We start from the raw sequence: 26,177 nt of genomic DNA, 5'->3' as shown, positions 1-26,177 counted from the left end.
ACTAAAGAACCTCTTGATGAAAGTGAAAGAGAGTGAAAAAGTTGGCTTAAAGCTCAACATTCAGAAAGCGAAGATCATGGCATCCGGTCCCATCATTTCATGGGAAATAGATGGGGAAACAGTGGAAACAGTGTCAGACTTTATTTTGGGGGGCTTCAAAATCTCTGCAGATGGTGACTACAGCCATGAAATTAAAAGACGCTTACTTCTTGGAAGAAAAGTTATGACCAACCTTGACAGCATATTCAAAAGCAGAGACATTACTTTGCCGACTAAGGTCCGTCTAGTCAAGGCTATGGTTTTTCCAGTGGTCATGTATGGATGTGAGAGTTGGACTGTGAAAAAGGCTGAGTGCCGAAAAATTGATGCTTTTGAACTGTGGTGTTGGAGAAGACTCTTGAGAGTCCCTTGGACTGCAAGGAGATCCAACCAGTCCATTCTGAAGGAGATCAGCCTTGGGATTTCTTTGGAAGGAATGATGCTAAAGCTGAAACTCCAGTACTTTGGGCACCTCATGCAAAGAGTTGACTCATTGGAAAAGACTCTGATGCTGGGAGGGATTGTGGGCAGGAGGAGAAGGGGACGACAGAGGATGAGATGGCTGGATGGCATCACTGACTCGATGGACGTGAGTTTGGGTGAACTCCGGGAGTTGGTGATGGACGGGGAGGCCTGGTGTGCTGCAATTCATGGGATTCCAAAGAGTCTGACATGACTGAGTGACTGAACTGAACTGAACTGATGCCCAATATTGGACTTTCCAGGTGGCACTAGTGGTAAAGAACCCACCTTCAATGCAGGAGACATAATAGACACAGGTTCGATCCCTGGGTTGGAAGATTCCCTGAAAAGGGCATAGCAGCCCACTGCAGTATTCTTGCCTGGAGAATCCCATCGACAGAGGAGTCTGGCCAATAGCCTTTTCTATTTTTCTTAGTATCTTTCCAATGTTTCCTTCCCAAACAACTTCATCATGAAGTATTTAAAGGTGATATGGTTAACATATGTGACACTTGTACAAGCACATATTCAAAGCACATTCTTAGGTAAAATGCCCTCTTCACTCATTTCCTAACTCCACTCAGACATCTTCCTGTTACCACCTTTTATCTCTGGGTCTTCTTTCTCTTGTTGTGAGATATTCTTTCATTTCTAGGTACCACATCCTCTCTACCCTTCAGTTGCTGTTGGTGTTCTTCAGTCGTTAAGTCAGGTCCAACTCTTTGCAACCCATGGATTACAGCATGCAGGCTTCCCGGTCCTTCACTGTCTTCCACAGTTTGTTCAAACTCATGTCCACTGATTCAGTGACGTCATTCTACCATTTCTTCCTCTGTCACTGCTTCTCCTCCTGTGCTCAATCTTTCCAAGAATTAGGTTCTTTACAAATAATCATCCTTCAGTCATATTTCCAAACTTGCTTCCATGAATTTTCCCCTGACCATTTTCCTCAAAGTCTTTAAATTATTTCTAACCTTGTTACTTAACAATTCACTTGGGTCCTCTTTCTTTAGATACAGTTTATTGAATACAGAATTCTTATTTTTTGCTTGCAGATTCTATTCACAGTGTTCAGTGTAATAGGAGGAAAGACATTAGTTGTTGTTTTTATTTTTTTCCCTGTTTATTTATTTATTTATTTTACTTTACAATATTGTATTGGTTTTGCCATATATTGGCTTGAATCTGCCATGGATGTACCTGTGTTCCCCATCCTGAACCCCCCTCCCACCTCCCTCCCCATCTCGACTCCTAATTTTCTTTGATTTTACAAGTTACTTCAGCAATCTGAGTCTGTTCACTTACCTATAATGCAGGGATTTCCATATTTACCTGGTTGGGTGAAGATAAAGACAATTAAGAGAGATAATGTCTGTAAAGTGCCTCACACATGAGAGGTACACAAAAATGGTATGGTAATTTTGAATAGAATGATCATAGACATTCATTCAGCATTGTTCATTTGATTTTTGTCTTAGATCAAATTCAGAATCCTAGGGTAGGTCTTTAGAAGAGTTATCTTTGGTTAGGAAAATTCACTAGGAGAAATGTGTTAAACTATAAGGTGACTATCTAGTATGGGTGAAGTGAAGGTCACTCAGTCGTGTCTGACTCTTTGCGACCCCAAGGACTGCATAGTCAATGGAATTCTCCAGGCCAGAATACTGGAGTGGATATTTTTCCCTTCTCCAGGGGATCTTCCCAACCCAGGGATCGAAGCCAGGTCTCCCGCATTGCAGGCAGATTCTTTACCAACTGAGCCACAAGGGAAGCCCAAGAATACTGGAGTGAGTAGCCTGCCCCTTCTCCAGTGGATCCTCCTGACCCAGGAATCAAACCAGGGTCTCCTGCATCGCAGGCAGATACTTTACCAACTGAGCTGTGAGGGGAAGCCCTGTTATTCTAGGATTAACTTAACTGCTGTAAAATAGCAACATATTTCTATCATTCTTTAGATGATGACAGTGAGTGATGCAGAAAACTCTACATCACTAACACTATCTTCAATAAAAATGTTGAATAAATTGTCTCTCAACAAATTTACTACTTTATTCCTTAAAAAAGTGAAAGTTGCTAAGTCACGTCTGACTCTTTGCAAACCTATGTACTATACAGTCCATGGAATTCTCCAGGCCAGAATACTGGAGTGGGTCACCTTTCCCTTCTCCAGGGGAATCTTCCCAACCCAGGGATTTTTTCTTTATTTTTAGTTTATTTTATTTTTTCATTCTTTAAGGTCCTTTTTATTTACAATTATAATTTTTAATATTTCCATTAAATCTTTTCTTTTGATGATATCATAGAGCTCATTATCTTTTACATCAAAACCAGTCTAACCATTTAAAATTATTTTGTATTTCTTTTACATTGGAATTAATATCATAAACTATTGAAAATAATAATTATTTTGAAACCTCTAATAACAAGACAACTTTTTTATTTTTTTATATTTGGGGAATTCAAACAAATTGCCTGGGAGAATTTACAGTACATTTAAAAGTGTCTTTTCAAGAATCACTGTTTGCTCACTCTAAATGATATGCAAATTCAATCTATCATGAGTGGAGAGTGTTCTTGCTTTATATTAAATCTAAAAATAACTTTTTAATATTACAAGACCAAACTTCACTGTAAAAAATATATATATTAATTTCTGGTTTCCAGTTCCATATGTAAGAAACTTGAAAGTTGTCACTCTGCTCTAACAAGTAAAAGCTGAATAGACTGAAAAATCAACAATTCTTCTTGGTTTCATAAGAGATGAGAGGACAGGGGGCAAACCACTGCCCAAGATTGGAGAGAAAGACAAGTGAACACAGGAAGTCATGGCTTATTGGAGTAGAAACCAGGGGAACCAGGGCCAGGAGAGGAAAACTTGAACATAATTGACAAATTTCTGGAGGTGTGGCCACTGCTGAGTTTTCCAAATTTGCTGACATGAGTGCAGCACTTTCACAGCATCATCTTCCAGGATTTGAAATAGCTCCACTGGAATTCCATCACCTCCACTAGCTTTGTTCGAAGTGATGTTTTCTAAGTCCCACTTGACTTCACATTCCAGGATATCTGGCTCTAGGTGAGTGATCACACCATCATGGTTATCTTGGTCGTGAAGATCTTTTTTGTACAATTGTTCTGTGTATTCTTGCCAACTCTCCTTAATATCTTCTGCTTCTGTTAGGTCCATACCATTTCTGTCCTTTATCAAGCCCATCGTTGCATGAAATGTTCCCTTCAGTTCAGTTCAGTCGCTCAGTCGTGTCCAACTCTTTGCGACCCCATGAATTGCAGCACACCAGGCCTCCCTGTCCATCACTATCTCCCAGAGTTCACTCAGACTCACATCCATTGTGTCAGTGATGCCATACAGCCATCTCATCCTGGGTCGTCCCCTTCTCCTCCTGCTCCCAATCTCTCCCAGCATCAGAGTCCTTTCCAATGAGTCAACTCTTCGCATGAGGTGGCCAAAGTACTGGAGCTTCAGTTTAGCATCATTCTTTCCAAAAATCCCAGGGTTGATCTCCTTAAGAATGGACTGGTTGGATCTCCTTGCAGTCCAAGGGAACCTCAAGAGTCTTCTCCAACATTACAGTTCAAACGCATCAATTCTTTGGTGCTCAGCCTTCTTCACAGTCCAACTCTCACATCCATACATGACCACAGGAAAACCCATAGCCTTGACTAGACTGACTTTAGTCGGCAAAGTAATGTCTCTGCTTTTGAATATGCTATCTAGGTTGGTCATAACTTTTCTTCCAAGGAATAAACGTCTTTTAATTTCATGGCTGCAGTAACCATCTGCAGTGATTTTGCAGCCCCAAAAAAATAAAGTCTGACACTGTTTCCACTGTTTCCCCATCTATTTCCCATGAAGTGATGGGACCAGATGCCATGATCTTCGTTTTCTGAATGTTGAGCTTTAAGCCAACGTTTTCACTCTCCTCTTTCACTTTCATCAAGAGGCTTTTTAGCTCCTCTTCACTTTCTGCCGTAAGGGTGGTGTCATCTGCATATCTGAGGTTATTGATATTTCTCCCAGCAATCTTGATTCCAGCTTGTGATTCTTCCAGTCCAGCGTTTCTCATGATGTACTCTGCATAGAAGTTAAATAAGCAGGGTGACAATATACAGACTTGACGTACTCTTTTTCCTATTTGGAACCAGTCTGTTGTTCCATGTCCAGTTCTAACTGTTGCTTCGTGGCCTGCATACATATTTCTCAAGAGGCAGGTCAGGTGGTCTGGTATTCCCATCTCTCTCAGAATTTTCCACAGTTTATTGTGATCCATACAGTCAAAGGCTTTGGCATAGTCAATAAAGCAGAAATAGTCCCTTGGTATCTCTAATTTTCTTGAAGAGATCTCTAGTCTTCCCCATTCTGTTGTTTTCCTCCATTTCTTTGCACTGATCGCTGAGGAAAGCTTTCTTATCTCTTCTTGCTATTCTTTGGAACTCTGCATTCAGATGCTTATATCTTTCCTTCTCTCTTTTACTTTTCACTTCTCTTCTTTTCACAGCTATTTGTAAGACCTCCCCAGACAGCCATTTTGCTTTTTTGCATTTCTTTTCCATGGGGATGGTCTTGATCTCTCTCTCCTGTACAATATTACAAACCTCCATCAATAGCTCATCAGGCACTCTGTCTATCAGATCTAGTCCCTTAAATCTATTTCTCACTTCCACTGTATAATCATAAGGAATTTGATTTAGGTCCTACCTGAACGGTCTAGTGATTTTCCCTACTGTCTTCAATTTAAGTCTGAATTTGGCAATAAGGAGTTCATGATCTGAGCCACAGTCAGCTCCCAGTCTTGTTTTTGCTGACTGTATAGAACTCCATCTTTGGCTGCAAAGAATATAATCAATCTGATTTCAGTGTTGACCATCTGGTGATGTCCATGTGTAGAGTCTTCTCTTGTGTTGTTGGAAGAGGGTGTTTGCTATGACCTGTGTGTTCTCTTGGCAAAACTCTATTAGCCTCTGCCCTGCTTCATTCTGTACTCCAAGGCCAAATTTGCCTCTTACCCCAGGTGTTTCTTGACTTCCTACTTTTGCATTCCAGTCCCCTATAATGAAAAGGACATCTTTTTTGGATGTTAGTTCTAAAAGGTTGTGTAGGTCTTCATAGAACCGTTCAAATACAGTTTCTTCAGTGTTACTGGTTGGGGCGTAGGCTTGGATTACCATGATATTGAATGGTTTGCCTAAAAACAAACAGAGATTGTTCTGTCGTTTTTGAGATTGCATCCAAGTACTGCATTTCAGTCTATTTCTGCTTTATTGACTATGCCAAAGCCTTTGACTGTGTCGATCACAATAAACTGTGGAAACTTCTGAAAGAGATTGGGAATACCAGACCACCTGACCTGCCTCTTGAGAAATCTCTATGCAGGTCAGGAAGCAACAGTTAGAAATGGACATGGAACAATAGACTGGTTCCAAATAGGAAAAGGAGTGCATCGAGGCTGTATATTGTCACCCTGCTTATTTAACTTCTATGCAGAGTACATCATGAGAAATGCTGGACTGGAAGAAACACAAGCTGCAATCAAGATAGCCGGGAGAAATATCAATAACCTCAGATATGCAGATGACACCACCCTTACGGCAGAAAGTGAAGAGGAGCTAAAAAGCCTCTTGATGAAAGTGAAAGTGGAGAGTGAAAACGTTGGCTTAAAGCTCAACATTCAGAAAACAAAGATCATGGCATCTGGTCCCATCACTTCATGGGAAATAGATGGGGAAACAGTGGAAACAGTGTCAGACTTTAATTTTAGGGGCTGCAAAATCACTGCAGATGGTGACTACAGCCATGAAATTAAAAAACGCTTACTCTTTGGAAGAAAAGTTATGACCAACCTAGATAGCATATTCAAAAGCAGAGACATTACTTTGCCGACTAAAGTCAGTCTAGTCAAGGCTATGGTTTTTCCTGTGGTCATGTATGGATGTGAGAGTTGGACTGTGAAGAAGGCTGAGCGCCGAAGAATTGATGCTTTTGAACTGTGTTGCTGGAGAAGACTCTTGAGAGTCTCTTGGACTGCAAGGAGATCCAACCAGTCCATTCTGAAGGAGATCAGCCCTGGGATTTCTCTGGAAGGAATGATGCTAAAGCTGAAACTCCAGTACTTTGGCCACCTTATGCGAAGAGTTGACTCATTGGAAAAGACTCTGATGCTGGGATGGATTGTGGGCAGAAGGAGAAGGAGACGACCGAGGATGAGATGGCTGGATGGCATCACTGACTCGATGGACGTGGGTCTGAGTGAACTCTGGGAGTTGGTGATGGACAGGGAGGCCTGGAGTGCTGCAATTCATGGGGTCGCAAAGAGTCTGACACGACTGAGCAATGGAACTGAACTGAACTGGTTCCTAGGATGTTGATGTTCACTCTTGCCATCTCCTGTTTGACCACCTCCAATTTGCCTTGATTTATGGACCTAACATTCCCAGTTCCTATGCAATATTTCTCTTTACAACATCAGACCTTGCTTCTATCACCAGTCTCATTCACAACTGTGTATTGTTTTTCCTTTGGCTCCATCACTTCATTCTTTCTGAAGTTATTTCTCCACTGATCTCCAGTAGCATATTGGGTACCTACGGACCTGGAGAGTGCCTCTTTCAGTATCCTATCATTTTGCCTTTTCATACTGCTCATGGGGTTCTCAAGGAAAGAATACTGAAGTGGTTTCCCATTCCCTTCTCCAGTTGACCACATTCTGTCAGACCTCTCCACCATGACCCGCCCATCTTGGTTGGCCCCACGGCTGCAACAGACCGTGCAGAAGCATGCCAGCTGTGATGGACCATGCATAACTGTGCCCAAGAGGAGCTACGAGGTCAGAGTGCCTGAGGTCAGAGTGCCCGAGGTCAGAGGTGGCAGCCAAAAAGAGCTACCCCACGACCGAGGTTCAGGGAAGCCAGCCGAGAGGAACAACCCCAAGTCCAAGGAGCGGCAGCTGCACAGGCGCAAGAGGGTCAAGAGGAGCTACTCCATGTTCAAGGTCATAAGGGATGGCCATGAGGAGATACCCTCCTCCAAGGTAAGGAGCAGTGCCTGCACTTTGCTGGAGCAGCCGTGAAGAGATACCCCACGTACAAGGTAAGAGAAACCCAAGTAAGATGGTAGGTGTTGCAAGAGGGTATCAGAGGGCAGACACACTGAAACCATACTTATGTATATGTGTGTACAAAAGCTTTTCTGCAATGCTTGATAAAGGCTTGAGAAAGAACATAAAAAAAGAGGAGATGGAGAAATTGGAAAATATAAACTAAATGAAACGAGAGCATTGAATATGAAATAGAAAAAGTGAAACAGACTAGAAAAAGTAAAAGATCATCATATGGTTCAGTTGTTTTTATTTATTTTTTTATTTTAAATATAAATTTATTTATTTTCATCGGAGGTTAAGAAAAACACCAATACAGTATACTAATGCATATATATATGGAATTTAGAAAGATGGTCACGATAACCCTGTATGTGAGACAGCAAAAGAGACACAGATGTATAGAACAGTCTTTTGGCTCAGTTGTTTTTAAACATGGCTGCTCATTGGAAAGACATCTGGAGCTCTGGAGAAGAATATCAATACCTGGGCATGTATATTTTTCAAAAATTTCCAAAATAATTCTGATACACATCTGGATTTCAGAAAGTGATTACAGGTTTTCCTGTGAAATTCTAGCTTTGGTTATATAGAAATCTATTATTTTTCTCTTGACCAATCATGATTCAATGGTATTAAGGGAGTAATAATTACACAATCATAATATAAAAGGCATTTATCAGTTTTCACAATTAATAGCCAGGCAAAAAATAAAAGATAATTACAATTGCAAGCCAATAAGGAAACGTGATTAACCTAACAATATAACTACATACAATTTGGGGACTCAAGCAGAATGATACAGTAAGTGGAAGTGCATGCATGCACAAGTATTGATCTGTCCAGCCAGTCTATGTCTTTTGGTTGGTGCATCTAATCTATTTACATTTAAGTCTACATGTATGATCCTATTACCATTTTCTTAATTGTTTGGGGTTTATTTTGTGTAGGTCTTTTCCTTCTCTTTTGTTTCCTGCCTAGAGAAGTTCCCTTAGGATTTGTTGTAAATCTGGCTTGACGGTGCTGAATTCCCTTAACTTTTGCTTGTCTGGAAAGTTTTTGATTTCTCCATCAAATCTGAATAGAGTCTTCCTAAGTATTTTTGGTTGTAGGCTCTTCCATCACTCTAAATATATCATGCCATTCCCTTCTGGCTTGTAGAGTTTCTGTTGAGAAATTAGCTGTCAACCTGATGGGTGTTCCCTTGTACATTATTTGTTATTTTCCCTTGTTGCTTTTAATATTTTATCTTTGTCTTTAATTTTTGTCCATTTGATTGCTATGTGTCTTGGTGTGCTCCTCCTTGGGTTTATCCTGCCTGGGACTCTCTGCACTTCCTGGACTTTATTGACTATTTCCTTTCCCATGTTAGGGAACTTTCCAACTATTATCCTTTCAAATATTTTCTTGATCCTTTCTCTCTCTCGTCTCCTTCTGGGACCCCTATAATGTGAATGTTGGTGGGTGTAATGCTGCCCTAGAGGTCTCTGAGATTGTCTTCATTTTTTTCATTCTTTTTCTGTATTCTATTCTGTGGCACCTATTTCCACCATTTTGTCCTCAAAGTCACTTATTCGTTCTTCTGCCTCAGTTATTTTGCTATTGATTCCTGCTGGTGCATTATTCATCTCTGTTTGTTAGTTCTTTAGTTCTTCTAGGTCTTTGGTAAGCATCTCTTGCATCTTTTCCATTCTGTTTCTGAGATCCTAGATTATCTTCACTTTCATTATTCTGAAGTCTTTTTCTGAAAGGTGGCCTATTTGTACTTCTTTTAGTTGTTTTTCTGGAGTTTTATCTTGTCTATTCATCTGGGATGTAACTCTCTACTTTTTTTTATCCTAATTAACTTTCTGTAATGTGGTTTTTGCTCCAGCAGCTGTGGTTCAGACTGTGGTTCTTTTTGCATCTTCTATTTTCCCTCTGGTGGATAAGGCTAACAGCTTTCTGTAAACTCCTTGATGGGAGGAGCAGGCTGGGAAAAACTAGGCCATGCTCTGGTAAGCAGGCCTTTGGTCAGTAAAGCTTTAATTCAATTATGTGCTGATGGGTGGGGTTGTGCTCCCTCCCTGTTCGTTGTTTGGCCTGAGGTAACCCAGCCCTGGGATCTGTGGGCTCTGTGGTAGGGTTAATGGTGAATTCCAAGAGGGTTTACACCAAAGAGGAACTTCCAGGACTGTTTCTGCCAGTGCTCCCATCCCTGTGATGAGTCCCTCCATTCCACACCTCCATAGAAGACCCTCCAACACTAGCAAGAAGTTTTGGCTCAGGCTCCTGCAGGGTCATTGCTCCTTTCCTCTGGGTCTTATGCACACAAAATTTTGTTTGTGCCCTCCAAGACTGGAGTCTCTATTTCCCCTAGTCCTGTGGAAGTCTTGTAATCAAATCCCACTGGTCTTCAAGCTAAGATTCCCTGGGGATTCCTAGTCCCTTTGTCATATCCCCAGGCTGGGAAGCCTGATGTGGGGCCAGAACATTCACAACAGTTGGGGAACATTTTTGCTTTTTTGGTATTAATGTTCTCCTGTTTGTGGGTCACGGTGACCTATCCAGTGGGTATGAGATTTGATTTTATCGTGATTACCACCCCCCCCACCCTATCATCTCACTGCAATTTCTTCTCTGTCTTTGGATGTGGGATATCTTTTTTTGGGGGGGGTAGGGGGGGGGGGGGGGATCGTTCTAGCATCCTCTTGTCAATCATTGTTCATCAACTAGTTGCAATTTTGGTACTCTCCCAGGAGGAAATAAGCACGTGTTCTTCTGCTCTGCCACCTTGAACCAGAAGTGAACCTATTTTGTTCTTTCTATTGCTGAGAAATAGTTCAGAGTATGAATATACCACAGTTTGTTGATTCATTTCCCTACTGAATAGCATTTGATTCAGAGAAGGCGATGGCACCCCACTCCAGTACTCTTGCCTGGAAAATCCCATGGACGGAGGAGCCTGCTAGGCTGCAGTCCATGGCGTCGCTGAGTCGGACACGACTGAGCAACTTCACTTTCACTTCTCACTTTCATGCATTGGAGAAGGAAATGGCAACCCACTCCAGTGTTCTTGCCTGGAGAATCCCAGGGATAGGGGGGCCTGGTTGGCTGCCATCTATGGGGTTGCACAGAGTCAGACAAAACTGAAGCGACTTAGCATCAGCAGCAGCAGCAGCATTTGATTGTTTCCAGTTTAGGACTTTACATGTTAAGCTGCTCAGCACTTTTGCAAAAAAATTAAGTGACATTATATGTCTCCTTCCAGGTTTCTGTTCTACTTCACTGAATTAGTAATCTGCCCTATACCAAGGGCTTCCCTCATGGCTCAGCTGGTAAAGAATCCACCTGCAATGCAGGAGACCTGGGTTCGATTCCTGGGTTGGGAAGATCCCCTGGAGAAGGGAATGGCTACCCACTCCAGTATTCTGGCCTGGAGAATTCCATGGAGTCGCAAAGAGTCGGACTCAACTGAGAGACTTCCACTTTCATCCTATACCAAAAACACTCTTATCTTAGGTACTATAACTTCATATTAAATTTTAAAATGTGTTGATATGTTTTGTAATTTTCTTCATGCTCATCTTGCTATTCTAGTCTCTTTGCATTTCCATATTTATTTAAGAGTCACCTTGTCAATTTCAACAAGAAAAGCTGCTGGGTTTGTATTGATAGAACTGAATATATAAATAAACTTGGAGAAAATTAAGATCATAACAATATTGAGACTACCCTTTCTGAATACGCTCAGATTGTTCAGACCTTCTTTAGTTTCTCTCAGAAACATTTCAGTTTCTAGGTTTTTTTTTAATTTTTATTTTTACTTTTTTTTTTTTTAATTTTTATTTTTGCTTTATTTTACTTTACAATACTGTATTGGTTTTGCCATACATTGACATGAATCTGCCACGGGTGTACATGAGTTCCCAAACATGGACCCCTCTCCCACGTCCCACCCCATATCATCTCTCTGGATCATCCCCTTGCAACAGCCCCAAGAATCCTGTATCCTGCATTGAACATAGACTAGCAATTCGTTTCTTACATGATAGTATAGATGTTTCAATGCCATTCTCCCAAATTATCCCACCCTCTCCCTCTCCATCAGAGTCCAAAAGTCCACTCTACACATCTGTGTCTCTTTTGCTGTCTCGCATACAGGGTCATCATTACCATCTTTCTAAATTTCATATATATAATTGCTTTACAGAATTTTGTTGTTTTCTGTCAAACCAAAACATGAATCAGCCATGGATATACATATATCCCTTCCCTTTTGAGTTCCCACCCATCTCCCTCCCCATCCCAACCTTCCAGGTTGATAGAGTCCCTAAAACATGTCCACAGATTCTTCACTATTCCTCACTTCAAGAGTTGAGATTAATTCCCCTCCCCTGAGTGAGGTCTGGGTTTAGTGAGCTGCTGTTAATGAACCATGTGACAAAAATGATGGTGTGTAACTTCTGAGACCAGGTCACAGAAGATTCTTTGCAGTTTTCTTCTTGGATTGTTTGCCCTGAGGAAGGCCTGCTTACATGTCCTGAAGACACGGGAACAGCCCTAGAAAGAAACAGAGGCCCACTGCCAACAGCCATGTGGTGAGTCACCCTGGAAGTGGACCCTGCCGCCCCAGTCAAGCCCTCAGATGATGGCACTCTGGCTGACAGCCTGTCTGGAACCCTGGGAGGACCCTGAGCCAGACCATGTGTAAGGATGAAATTTCATGTATGTGTAGTAGGGGAATGGATGCATTTAAATGTTAATAGGTATTAAGTTATCTGGTTGATGGGAATATGAACCATTTAAATGTTTTACATTTCTATGTTAAAATACATATCAAATAAAATGGAAAAATAAACCTTGATACATAGTCCTAAGAATTCTATTACCAAAAATCAATAAAGTCTTTTGCAAGGCAGAAGAATTGTAAACTATGTACTGGTCTTTATCATACTGTTCTCTCAGTGAGGGGATATTATCATTAGGTCAAATTTGCAAAAAATAATAAACTGAATAGTTACATAATTTAAATTCCAATTTTTCTTTCACTTTCATATCTTTCTCAAATGTTATTGAAAGTTTTATATTATGCAAGTTTTTATTGGTTTAGGGAAGAAGAAATTTTATTTTTCTTTACAGTTGCCTTAAGATCCACATCAGTAGAATAGGCAAGTTACAATATATATACATAGGACGTGTGAAGCAGGACAGTCTATAAAAACAAAATGCAGTCATCTGCCTTGGTGCTGTGTATACTTTATTATATTTTAAGGACATGCATACTTGTGAGTAGTCTGAAATTGACATTTTATGTCTTAGAGTATATATACACACACATACTTACAATATATAATCTTATACTTTGGAACTATTATTAAAAATTCACTGAAGCTTTATGACAGAGTAGGTACCAGAGGAAGGTGAAAGAAAGAAATGAATGACTTAGATCAAGTAGTACCAGATTTAATAAAAATTCTATAAACAGGGTAACTATATACTCTATCATCCATTCCAAGACAATTTGAGAGTGAAGGAGAATGACAGTAGTAATTAAACTAAAACAACAAGAATAAAATGAGACTGTGCTGTATGAAACAGAACATATATCACCCTATCTTTGAATCTTGAACTATATTTACCCAGAAAGTAAGACAATTTTACTTTCATCATCTCTCCTCTAAAATTTCCAAGGAGCTTGAGATTTTAGCTAGAGGAGTTAGAGATCCTAAAATCTCTAGGATCATTTCTAGGAACTTTATGATAGAATTTAGTCTATCATATTTAGATTTGTCAATTTTAGTATACTTTTAATGAGACTGATGTTTTTAGTGTGGTTATAAACAAAATAACTGCCATCAAAACTAAGTACAGCTCATCTTTACAAATAAAATCTCTTAAGAGCTTTTCAGCATTTTTGAAAACTAATATCCCTGCCAGGGAACATAATACTGAAGATTGGTACAGCACTTGAAAAGTATAATTATGGTTGTTAAATGCCATGAAATCTCCGCCAGGAAAGTGAGTAATCTTGTCAGTGCAGATGCTATAAATGTGATAGAATTCAAGTGAAGAGTAAGAAAAATAGATGGGACATCAAAGGAATACCAAACAGGAAGACAGATGTGATGCTTGCTAATAGACACACATGAACACACATGCAACCTCATCACTGAGTTTCCTGTGGAAAATACTACCTAAAATGCCACCTGGTGTAGAAAAAGTACAATTTCACTTGCACCATCCACAACTTTTTCTTCTGACACAGGTATCTGAAGTGCTTAAATGAGTCTATTATCTACTATTTTTATCTACATATTTCTATCGTGAAAATTCAAAGATTTTTTTAAAATATATATTTAGGAGTAAAACATGCTGAAACATTTAAAAGGTATTCTTGGAGGGCTGTGATAGCTTCCAGTTGGCAATTGCATTGATGCTTTTCAGGTATTATTCAGGTTACTATTTTGATTAAAGCTAGTTTCCACTGAGGAGACAGAATTTAAAAATGCAGATTAAATCTGAGAAGATCATCATGGTGCAGGCACTCTTCTTTCCAGGACAGCAATGTAATCCCCCTCACCAATGGGAGATGGATATGGATTAAAATATTGATTATGGAGGGCAGGAGATATAAATTATTGTTGAGACTATGAGTTGATGAACATTTCTGGGAACCAATTTGACTATAGATTCAAATTCTCAAATATAGATAGCTTAATGTACAATTGGATTTTTAAGGAAGTTTTTACAAGGAAATAATAGGTGAATTACATAAATGGAAACAAATTAGGACATATTTGTAGCACATTTGATAATAGTGAATAATTAGAAACAACCCAAAAATCTGGCAATAAAAGTATGGTACAGTTGCAAATGATAATGTAACTCATTTATTTATTACATTGAGAGATATCTTCACTGTATTGTTAAGAAAGGACTCAGGTTCAGGTTTTATGCTGGTGGGTGAATGCATGTGTACAACATTATTTCTCTCCATAATAAAATAACACATCTTCCTGTCATATTAATGATAGACACAGCTCTATAGACACGGCTCTATAGATACGGCTTCCTGTCTTGTAATGTTGAAACGTGCTGTCTTTCCCTCACCTTTCCCCCATTTTTCACCTCCTTACTGTGTCATCTGTATGTCTACTTTATCAGGGATGATAATATTAATGTTCTATTTTGTGGTTACAATCAATAATTTTATACTTTGTCTTCACTTAAAAATAATAGTGCTTGTATCTTTATACCTTTTTAATTATAAGCTCTACTTGAACAATAATTTAAAATCATAAAAACCGTAAACATTATATTATAGTTTTCCTTGGCATGTCTAATGCCTTTGTAAATTGCCTCTTTTCCCCCTGGCACTCAGATCATATACTTTATATCTTTGTATTTTACTATAGCTCTCTTAGGAACCCCATCTCTTCCTTCCCCAAGTAGAACTTCCTGCAGACTTCTTGGGTCCTTGCCTTCATTCTGGAGGGCTGCTGTCTAAAAGTACCAAATAGTGCTATTCCTGAAACTTCAGGTACCTCTTCTGGATTGGATAATCTCTTTCTGGATGTCACATCTTTCCCTTTTTATGCTAATTTTTTGGAAAATGTCTTCAATTAACTTTCTAAGGAAAGGAGCTTAGAAAGTAATGAATCTTTGAATATGCATGTTTATATTCAGCTCTTAGACTTTATTTATTCTTTGGACACATTTTTAAATATATTTTTTCATTCCTTCACAATTTTAACATATTGTTATTGAGACCTTGCCAAAAATTGGCACAAGTGGCCACAGATTGGTTAATACTGACAATGTACCTAAGTTTTGTTCCTACTTTCAGTTTAATGCCAACCAGAAATCTGTATGCAGGACAATAAGCACCAGTTAGAACTGGACATGAAACAACAGACTGGTTCCAAACTGGGAAAGGAGTACATCAAGGCTGTATTATTATACATGTTGATTTTTTTTTTAGTTTATTTATTTATTTTTATTGGAGGCTAATTATTTTACAGTAGTGTGGTGGGTTTTGTCATACACTGACATGAATCAGCCACGGGTGTACATGTGATCCCCATCTTGAACCCCTCTCCCACTTCCCTCCTCATCCTTTCCTCTGGGTTATCCCAGTGCACAGGCTTTGAGTGGCCTGTTACATGCATCGATCATGGACTGGTCAGGCGCCAGTGGTAAAGAACCTGCCTGCCTACAGAGGTGATTATTTAACTTCTATGCAGAGAACATCATGTGAAATGCTGGGCTGGATAAACAAGCTGGAAACAAGATTGCCAGGAGAAATATCAATAATCTCAGATACACAGATGACAACACCCTTATGGCAGAAAGTGAAGAAGAACTAAAGAGCCTCTTGATGAAAGTGAAAAAGGAGAGTGAAAAAGTTGGCTTAAAACTCAACATTCAAAAAATGAAGATCATGGAATCTGGCCCCATCACTTCATGGCAAATAGATGGGAAACAATGGAAACAGTGACAGGCTTTTTATTCTTGGGCTCCAAAATCACTGCAGATGGTAAGTGCAGCCATGAAATTAAAACCTGCTTGTTCCTTGGAAGAAAAGCTATGACCAACCAAAGCAGAGACATTGCCGACAAAGGTCTGTCTACTCAAAGCTATGGTTTTTCCAACAGTCACGTATGGATGTGAGAGCTGGACCATAAAAAAGGCTGAACACCAAAGAACTGATGCTTTTGAACTGTGGTGTAAGAGAAGACTCTTGAGAGTCCCTTGAACTGCAAGCAGATCCAAGCAGTCCATCCTCAAAGAAATCAGTCCTGAATATTAATTGGCAGGACTGATGCTGTAGCTGAAGCTCCAACAATTTGGCCACCTGATGCGAAGAGTTGACTCATTGGAAAAGACGCTGATGCTGAGAAAGACTGAAGGGACGAGGAGAAGTGGGTGACAGAGGATGAGATGGTTGGATGGCATCACTGACTCAATGGATATGAGTTTGAGCAAGCTCCAGGGGATAGTGCAGGACAGGGAAGCCTGGCGTTTTGCAGTCCAAGGGGTCAGACAGGATTGAGTGAGTGGACAACAAGAGAAAGACACACACCTAACCAATCACACAGGATGTCCTGTTTCTTTGTTGTTGTTGTTGTTAAATATAAATTTATTTATTTTAACTGGAGGTTAATTACTTTACAATATTGTATTGGTCCTGTTTCTAACCAGCCTGCCTACGGTTTCCCCATGTCCCAACCCCACTCAGGGCACACCTTCCCTTTTTTCCAGTAAAAAGCTCTCTCTCCTCTGCCTGCCTTTGAGTTTCTGCCAAGACCAAGTGATGGTGGCCGACTACTTTGCTTTAGAAAAATCTGAATAATTAGCCTTTGTTTATTCTCATCCTGGTGGCCTTTCTTCATTTCCACATTATATATGGATTTCTAGAATGTAAGTCTACTCAGAACTCTGATAATGTGACTTTTTGAAAAAAATACCTTCATTGAGATAAAATTCACACAAACCACTCAAGTCACCTACTTAATGTGTACAATTCAATGACTTATAGTATAGTCACAGAGCTATGTAATCATCCCCGGAAAAATTGTAGAGTATTTTCTCCCCTCTAAAAGAAATCTGTACCCATCAAAAATCACTCTCCCTTTTCTCTCAACCCTCACTTCCCTAGAAAATATCTCTTCTCTGTCTCTATAGATTTGCTTAATCTGCCTATTTCATGCTAAGGAGTTCTTAAATATGTCCTTCTTTCATTTAGCATATCTCCAAGGCTCATCTCTGTTGTAACATACACTTCATTCCTTTTCATGGCCAGATAATATTTCATTGTATGGATGCATGTTATGTATCTTTTCATGAGTTGGGTTGTTACCATGAGGGGCTGTTAAGAATAGTACTACTATGGAAATTTATTTGCAACTATTTATGTCAATATTTGTTTTCATTTCTCTTGGCTAGATATCTGGGGTAGGGGAGGATTGGTGGGTCATATGTATGGTAGCTATGTTTAATATTCAGAGACGTTATTAGACTGCTTTCCAAAGCACATATCACTCTCCATTCCAACATCAGTGTATGAGAGTATAAGCTATCCACACTCATCATCTGTCTCTTTGACCGTAGCCATCCCAATGGTCTTAGATAGTACCCCAGTGTGGTTCTGATTTGGATTTCCCTGATGGCTCATAATTATTAGACATTTTTCATGTGCTTACTGGTCATTTGTTTACCTTCTTGTTTGTTCAGGTCTTTTGTTCCTTTTTTAAATTGAGTTATTTGTCTTCTAATTATTGAACTGTAAGTTGACCTGTTTCTTTTTTTTTTTTTCTGGATGTTTGTATTTTATTTATTTTATTTTTTTAATATACATTTATTTATTTTAATTGGAGGTTAATTACTTTACAATATTGTATTGGTTTTGCCATACATCAGCATGAATCTGCCACAGGTATACATGTGTTCCCCATCCTGAACCCCCCTCCCACCTCCCTCCCTGTACCATCCTGTTTCTTAATTTTTTTTTCTTTGTAGTAACTTCAGCATTCTGAATTTTCACAACATGTGTAGGCAAACAATTTTGCTTCACTTTGCCAGACATGTGGTGGGCTTCTCCAAATGGAAGCTCATGCTTTAGCTCAGTGTTGCCTCTGCCGTCATTTCTTTGATGATTCATTACCCTCTGCTTTCTCTTTCAGGGACTTCCATTTTTAAGTAGCAAATCTTGGATTTATCCTTATGTATTTAGTCTTTATTCTCATATTTTCCTTTCTTGTTTTTTGTCCTTTTTATTCTTTTTCAATATTTATTTAATTTATTTACTCTTTGGTTTTTCTGTTTGTTACATTTTTCTGTGTTCCTTTTTTTCACAGCATATTGTTCTTGTTTAATAAATGTAGTATCTCTCTAAAAGATCTGTAAAGATCCTCAAAGAGTCAGACCTGACTGAGCAAATGAACTGAACTGAACTGAACTGAACTGAACTGAACTGAACTGATAGAGACGATTGTGCAGTTCTCTTCTGTTTTCTGAATTAATCATTCTCTCTCTGTCCATTGTTGTGAATTGTTAATATTTCTCTTTCATTTTTGACATTCCTCATTTGTCTGGTCATGCTTTATTGCCTGTTTAAATTTAAGGTTAAGACGGTAGAAAATCTAGCTGAGGACTTTGTACTGATAGACAAGAGTTTACCAACTTTCAGGTTTTGTTTTCTGTTGAGTCAGTGGTGAGTTGGCTGCTGTGAAAGGCAGATATGTAGAAGGCTTTACTCTGGAAGGACAGTTCCCGCATGAACCACCTAGTTTTACCAGGCATTCCTATAGATAAGAAGCCTCCTTTCTTGTGTTTATTGTGGTAAATAAACATAACATGAAATTTACCATTTTAAGCATTTTTAACTGTATAGTTCAGTGACATTCAGTACATTCACAGTGTTGTGCAACCATCACCACCATTCATCTCCAGAGCTTTTTCATCTTTTCAGATTGAAACTTTGTGTCCTTTAAACACTAACTTCCCATTCCTCCAGCTCCCCAGACACAGTTCTATATTCTGTGTCCATTATTATGTTGTGTTTGATATATTTTGGGCATTGAGTTTTGAGCTGGAGGAAAAGATATGTGGAAGATGAACATTAACCAGCTACAGGCTTTCTACTGCGCACCATGCCCTCACTTTCAAAGTTACATTCACCTTGACATACTCCCCAACCTGGATTCCTCTTGAAATCTGGATTCCTCTTGTTCCTGATGACCATACAGGAGAGGCCAACATGGAATCCAGAAATCCAGATTTGGGCATTTATGAACTTGGACAATTTTCTCATCATCTCAAGTGATTCTTCAACTGTGAAATAGGTTTAAAATAATACCTATTTACAACCAGTGCAATTTTGATGCCTCTCAGGGTTTATAAGGTGAGGTTCTTCTGATTTGTTTTCCTCTTTGGGAATTTCCTTTCTTTCTTTTTTTTTTTTTTAATGTGGACCATTTTTAAAGTTTTTGTTGAACTTGTTACAATATTGCTTCTGCTTTTATGTTTTGATTTTTTTTGGCCATGAAACATGTGCAATTTTGATCCCCAATCAGGGATCAAACCCACAACCCCACCATTGGAAAGTGAAGTTTAAACCCCTGGACCTCCAGAGAAGTATCCTCTTTGGGCATATTCTAAGCTGTGGTTCCCTGTCACTTTCTTAACCAGGTCTTACTCCTTCAGTTACTCTCTTCAAATATCGCATACATTTTCATACAATCTTTCACTACTTCCACTTCCCATTTCTACATTTTTATTCCTAGTACAATGAGTTTGTTAACCCAGTAGTAGATATCATCATGTATCCAACTTGCTGCATTAAAATATAAGCCTGTGCTAAAATTTTAATTTCTTAAATGCTGCCAAGTCTATAAACAGAGATCTAACAGTTTTATATCTAAAATTAGTATAAAAATTCAGAGCTTTTTTTAAAACAAGAAAAATTCAAAGAGGTATTAAGATTCAGTATATAAGATATGCAACTTTTTATCATAAATAAATTTAAATCCTAAACTCCTACACATAGCACAAATACGTTTTAAAATCAACTATTTTGTGACTACCATATTTATGTTCTTTAGTGATTCTTTACAATTAAGGTCTCAGCTGAGTAACATCTTGTCACTAATGGGCATTTATTATGGATTCATGAGATATTATGAAGCTCTGGATTCCTTTTGTTCCTGATGACCATACAGGAGAGGCCAACACGGAATCCAAAAATCCAGATTTGGGCATTTATGGACTTGGACAACTTTCTCAGCATCTCAAGGGATTCTTCAACTGTGAAATAGGTTTATAATAATACCTATTTACAAGATACCTGTGAAAAGTAGATGAAGTATGTGTAAATCTGGGCTCAGAGTAGATAACTATTAGCCATTATTATCCAAATTTGGACTCCAGTATCACCCCCTGTGAGTCAAGGTTCTGGGTCAAACATTGGCTGAGCTACTAAACCTCATCACTAAAGTGAGATGATGCTGAGCCTAAAACAAAGAGTCATTTTGAGGATGGAAGGCAGTAGAGATACAGGATTCAAAACAGTGTTTTTATTATCCTCACCTACACCATCATTGCATGATTGTTTGGTCTCTCTAAAGCAAGCCATCTTATTGACACTTTCACCATGGTGAAAACTGAAACCAAACATCTTTTCGTGATTGTGTGACTTACCCACTCAGTCTTTTCTTGGCTCCTCTGTCCTCCAATCCACCTCAAAATATTTAAAATCACATTTATCTTCACAGTTTGAACCGGCATAATTTTAGAATATTTCATATTTAAATCATCAGCAGTGCTATATGGAATCAATAATTGTCTTTACTGTATTTAAAAATATTAATAACTGAAATCTATAGAAAACTGCTTCACTTTTAACTTTTATTGTTTCTACATTTCACTGAGTTTTGAATGTGCCTTTCCTGAATTGCTGCCATACTATTTTTTTCCTTCAGTAAGAAGTAAAAGTGTTAAACTTCACTGCAATTGCCTTTAAGAGCTTTCTAACATTTTTATCTTAACAACTTGAGCTAAAAAATAATCATTATTTCCACTATAGAGTTTTCTTACAAGTGGAAAAACAGTTCAGTTTAATAGAAGTCGAGTTATCTAGGATAAGTTGCACTGGCTTTCAGCCAAAATGAACAAGCAACTCAAATTTTCCAAGTCATGATTTTTTTTCAAACTGCTGGCTTATAAAAACTTAAAATCTCTTTTGATTATTATATAAATGCTAGCTATCATTCATGATGATAGCTTTATTTATTTTCCTTTCTATAGTTTGTGTCTTTATACTTGCTGGCCCCTATTCCTGGGCTCCCCTTCCCAATGTGTCCACCTTACAACCCCCACCCATTCTCCAAATCCAGCTCACTGTCATCTGTGGTGTTTACTCTTTACACTACTGAGTCCCACCTAGTTACATGCTCCTCCTGGCTCCTTCAGAATTCCATCCCTATCTCCACTATAAAGTGAAAGTGAAATAAAGTCGCTCAGTCCTGTCTGACTCTTTGCGACCCCATGGAATGTAGCTTACCAGGCTCCTCGCTCCATGGGATTCTCCAGGCAAGAGTACTGGAGTGAGTCTTTACACTAAATGTAACAATTGCTAAAGACCAGCCCCACCCATTGAACTGACTCCAAGGACAGGAAGTCAGCATGGGTGCTTCTCTAGATCTCCAAATTTTATGATCAATAAATGTCTGTTGAAAGAACTAAACAAGTCATCTCATTGGAGAATATCAGCTACTTTCTTATGCTCAAATCTCCTCCTTTGGGAGAACCATGCCCAGACTCACATATTCACAGAGCCCCATGGGGTGATACAGATTTTGGTTCCGAAGATAGATGTGTGATCCAGGAATGGACAATCAGGGGACTCAAGGACTTCATCCCAGTGACCACTAAGATTAAGTTAGGAGTGGGCGTGTGGCTTTCATAGGCCAAGGAAGGTCACCTCTGCAACTTCTGCAAAGGGTATTTGGACCATCAGTAAGAGCAATCGATGTAGACCTAGACTTAATGATGACCATCTTCACCACCACTTGGGAAGACTTTACCAGAATGAAGTAAGTCCTGAAAATTAGAGCTAAAGAATGGTTAAGAATGAACCAGTCATTTGAGTCTCAGCTCTAGATATGTGTAAAGTCCATTCTTATCTTCTTCAGTTACATAAGTTTTTGTTTTCTTAAGCTAGTTTCAGTGTCATTTCTGTTACCAGCAATCAAGTCCTGGAGAAACACAATTAAACCATGGAGTGAAATACATGACTATTTGCCACCTGACTTATACCTTTGCATGCTAACCATGAGCTAACTCACCACCAACTATTTTCACAGGAACAAATAAAAAATAAAACATGTTTCTTTCTTCCTTTATAATTCTCTGACACAATTCTCCTATAAGACTAAACGTATATGTTCAAATGCAAAAACAAATAGATTGTGATTTTTTCCTATTGTCAAGTTGATAAATGAAAGCAGGCAAATGAAAAAACTACATAAAGAAAAGTATGTTTAAAGATAATTATTTCTTCCTTCCACAGGAAGAAATGGATTTTTGGAGATTTGATAACATGAAAACAAACCATGCTGACATACTGAAACTACAGTCTTGAGGATCCACTGCACACATTGTTGAACTTTAACATCCATAGGAGTCATCAGAAGATATTCATTAAACATTAGGATTCCAAAGAGCCTTCCCAAAAGAAGATTCATTCACTAGCATGGGGCCAAGAATCTAAATTTTAAAGAAGTACTCCATGTCAGTCTGAATTAAATGGTGCCTTGCTCTCCGAGTTAAAAGGAATCAAAACGGATGATGAAACCCAGAGCTGAATCTTTCCCTCCAAGGTGAGAAATGAGACTAGCTTTCACCAAAGGTAATATTGAATGAGAAAGTGTTACAATTTAGAGTATTATTTTCTTAGAATGAGTAAGACAAAAGATACGAAGCCTCTTTTGACCAGAAAAATATAAAACCCTAGTTCTATTCTTTTTCATTTAGGAACTAGTTTATTTCTTTATTTTTCTTAAATGGGACACAGAAAAATTTCTTAGAAATAACATGGCTTCCTGAACCTTAAACCCAAGGCATAAAATTGGGTACATTCTTAGAACATTAGATGTTTGATTTCAGAGGAAACTTACAGGCCATTTAACTGAACCATTATCAGATGTTGGACTCTTTTCTGCTCTGTTCCCTAAAAGTGGTCTTTCAGTCTCTGCTTAAACACTTCCAGTAACCCAGAAATCATTACTTCATGAGAAAGCAATTATTTTCTCTTATGGTCAAAGTTTGTGTTTGTTTGTTGGTGAGTAACAGATTGATTTTCCCTTCCACAAGGCTAAAATCTACCCCCCAGTACAGGATTTTCATCAAAAAGCTTGTTCTGTTGACACACACACACAAATATAACTCTCCTATTTTTATCAGGACACTCCCTCAATTCTCTTTTCCAGATTAAACGAGTTTCTTATGTTCTTTCTTTTCTGCCTCAGTTTCTAGAGACTTTTCCCATCTAGTAACCCACTAACCCTTCTTCTCCTACTTGTTCAATTTGTCCCTTAATTTGGAGGACTTAAGGAAAGGGGTAAACAGGTTTTTCTAGTTTTCAATAACTAATTCACAAGGTGGAACATTACTCTTAGCAAGCCCTCTTGATGCATCCTACTATCAGCAGAGAATAAAGAAAGCTCCTTTTGAACTGAGATCAAACATCAGGAAAGTGGTAATGGAGGTTTTCTTCTCCAAACCTGCAGTCTCAAGCGAGTGAGAACCACAGGTGTGTTATCTGAGGTGATGATGTGTGTGCCCTGTGACTCCCTGGATCCAAAGTCTGCAGATCCCCATTTCCAGATGCTTCTGTAAAAGGCAAGAACAAAAGCTGTTGACACATTGGTCATTCTGTCCTCAGGATCAGCCATTCCTCTTGCAGAGCTGGTGCCCTCACTACCAAGATAGTGATACCAAAGTGCCTTGTTTTATATCAAACAAGCATACTGCCCGTTGTCTTGTTTATTTTCTCATTTGAAGTGAGTCACCAATTTTTATTAGATCAACTTGTAACTTGCCTGGTGAGATAATTTTTAATATCAGAAAGAGAACATTTCGGGGATTCATACTTGCTGCCTGGAACCAGAAAGTTATTTTTGTTTTCAGTCAGTTCAGTTCAGTCGCTCAGTTGTGTCAGGCTCTTTGCAACCCCTCAGACATGACTGAGAGACTAACACTTTCACTTTCTCAAAGTTTACAAGCACAAGTGTATGGTTTAATTACTAGTATTTTTCAAATTTTCTTTTCAGTGAAAAACTCTTGAGAATACTGCTTTGGTAATCATTGTCAACACTTATTACAGTGCTGACTTAGCATTCAACTTTGCCTGCACTTATATGTGCACATGAGCACATAAAATATGCATGTATAATATTATTTGATTAACTGGTAAAAACATAATAATGCCTAGTGGAATAATTACTGCCAAACTAGACATTGGTTGTTTAGGATTTGTGCGTGTGTGCTGTCGCTTGTCTTGTCTAACTCTTTGCAACCCTATGGACTGTAGCCCCCCAGGCTCCTCTGGGGGAATCCTGGGGATTCTCCAGGCAAGAATACTGGAGTGGGTTGCCATGCCCTTCTCCAGGGGATATTCCTGACCCAGGGCTCAAACCTGCTGTCTCATGTCTCCTGCATTGGCAGGTGAGTTCTTTATCACTAGCATCATGTGGAGAACTCTGTTTAGGATTTGCTGGTCTAAAAATAGCTCATTTAGTTTTTCTTATCACTTCTCCATTAAAAATTTCTTACATTATATGTTAGTTCCAGTAATGGATAAAATAAATTATTTTATCCTTGTGCCTTTCCATCTAGTCTTTTTTTTTTTTTTTTGTCCATAAAATTTACCAATTTGATATCTAAGACATATCTAAAATAAGATTGTGGAACAAAAGTAATAGTGGCAGTTAAGATTGATTGACAATTGACTGTGCACGAGACACTATTCACCTCGAACTCTAATGCTGATTCCCTTGTTCTCTTAAGACAGGCATCTTTACGGTTCTTGAGAGGCTGAGGTGTGGAAGGTCAGTCAATTTTCCCACAGTCATATAGCTACTAAGTGGTAAGAATCTGGTGACATGATGGTAACCACTATCCTGTGTTGCATAACACATGCATATATGTATTATATACATGCATAAAGTAATAAAATATGTCAGGATTAGAAACTCTGATCAGTGACACATACCTGCCACACTATAGTCAAGAAGTGAAAACTGGGCATAAAAGAGGAAGTTTTAGAATGAATTTTATTCTTGAGGGGCACCACTCTTGAGTTCGTCATTACATACGAATTATTAGTCATCTTTTTCATCCTTTTATCACAAAGCCCTGAGCACAGAACCTGGGCACATGGATGGCTCTCAGTGAACATCTGTTAAATAGCAAATGATAAAGAAATCTCTCCAGAGAACAGCCACTCACATTGCTACATCTCAAAGCAGGACACCACTCATGTATCTTCTTGGCAGAAGGAGACCACAGGGAGAGGCCAGTTGAGAGAACACAGACTTAAACTTGAAATCCAGATACAAATAGCATTCCTTGGATCTGTGGCCTGAGGCTCTTTAAACCACTGCTGCTTTATCTTAAAAATCACAGTAATTACAATTGACACAAATGTGTTGTCTCGAGCATTAAATTTTGATAAAATATATAGGGTACAAGGGTACAGTGAACTGCTTAACCCAGTACTAGTTCTCAAGCTACACAGTCTTCTCTGACTCAGGTTGCCTTAAAATTTTCCTTTTCTAACTCTATTTCCTCTATCCAACCAATAACATCATTGACACGGCCTATTTCTGACAGTTTTCCTTTCATCCATTTCCTATCATTTCCCCCTCACCATTTAGCTTCTCCCCACTGCTTTGTTCAGAATATTTTATTTGTTGATTAGACAGTCTCCCTCTGTCCACCCCAAGTTCTGAAAGTCAAATCTTCTAAAACATGAAGAGCCACCTGCTGGGTGTGTGGGCCTGATGGGTGTGTGAACTACACAGT

This window comes from Oryx dammah, unplaced genomic scaffold (assembly GCF_014754425.2).
Source record: "Oryx dammah isolate SB20612 unplaced genomic scaffold, SCBI_Odam_1.1 HiC_scaffold_11, whole genome shotgun sequence".
NCBI lineage: Eukaryota > Metazoa > Chordata > Mammalia > Artiodactyla > Bovidae > Oryx > Oryx dammah.
The sequence above is the reverse complement of the archived record's forward strand: the minus strand, read 5'-3'. Positions refer to the sequence as shown.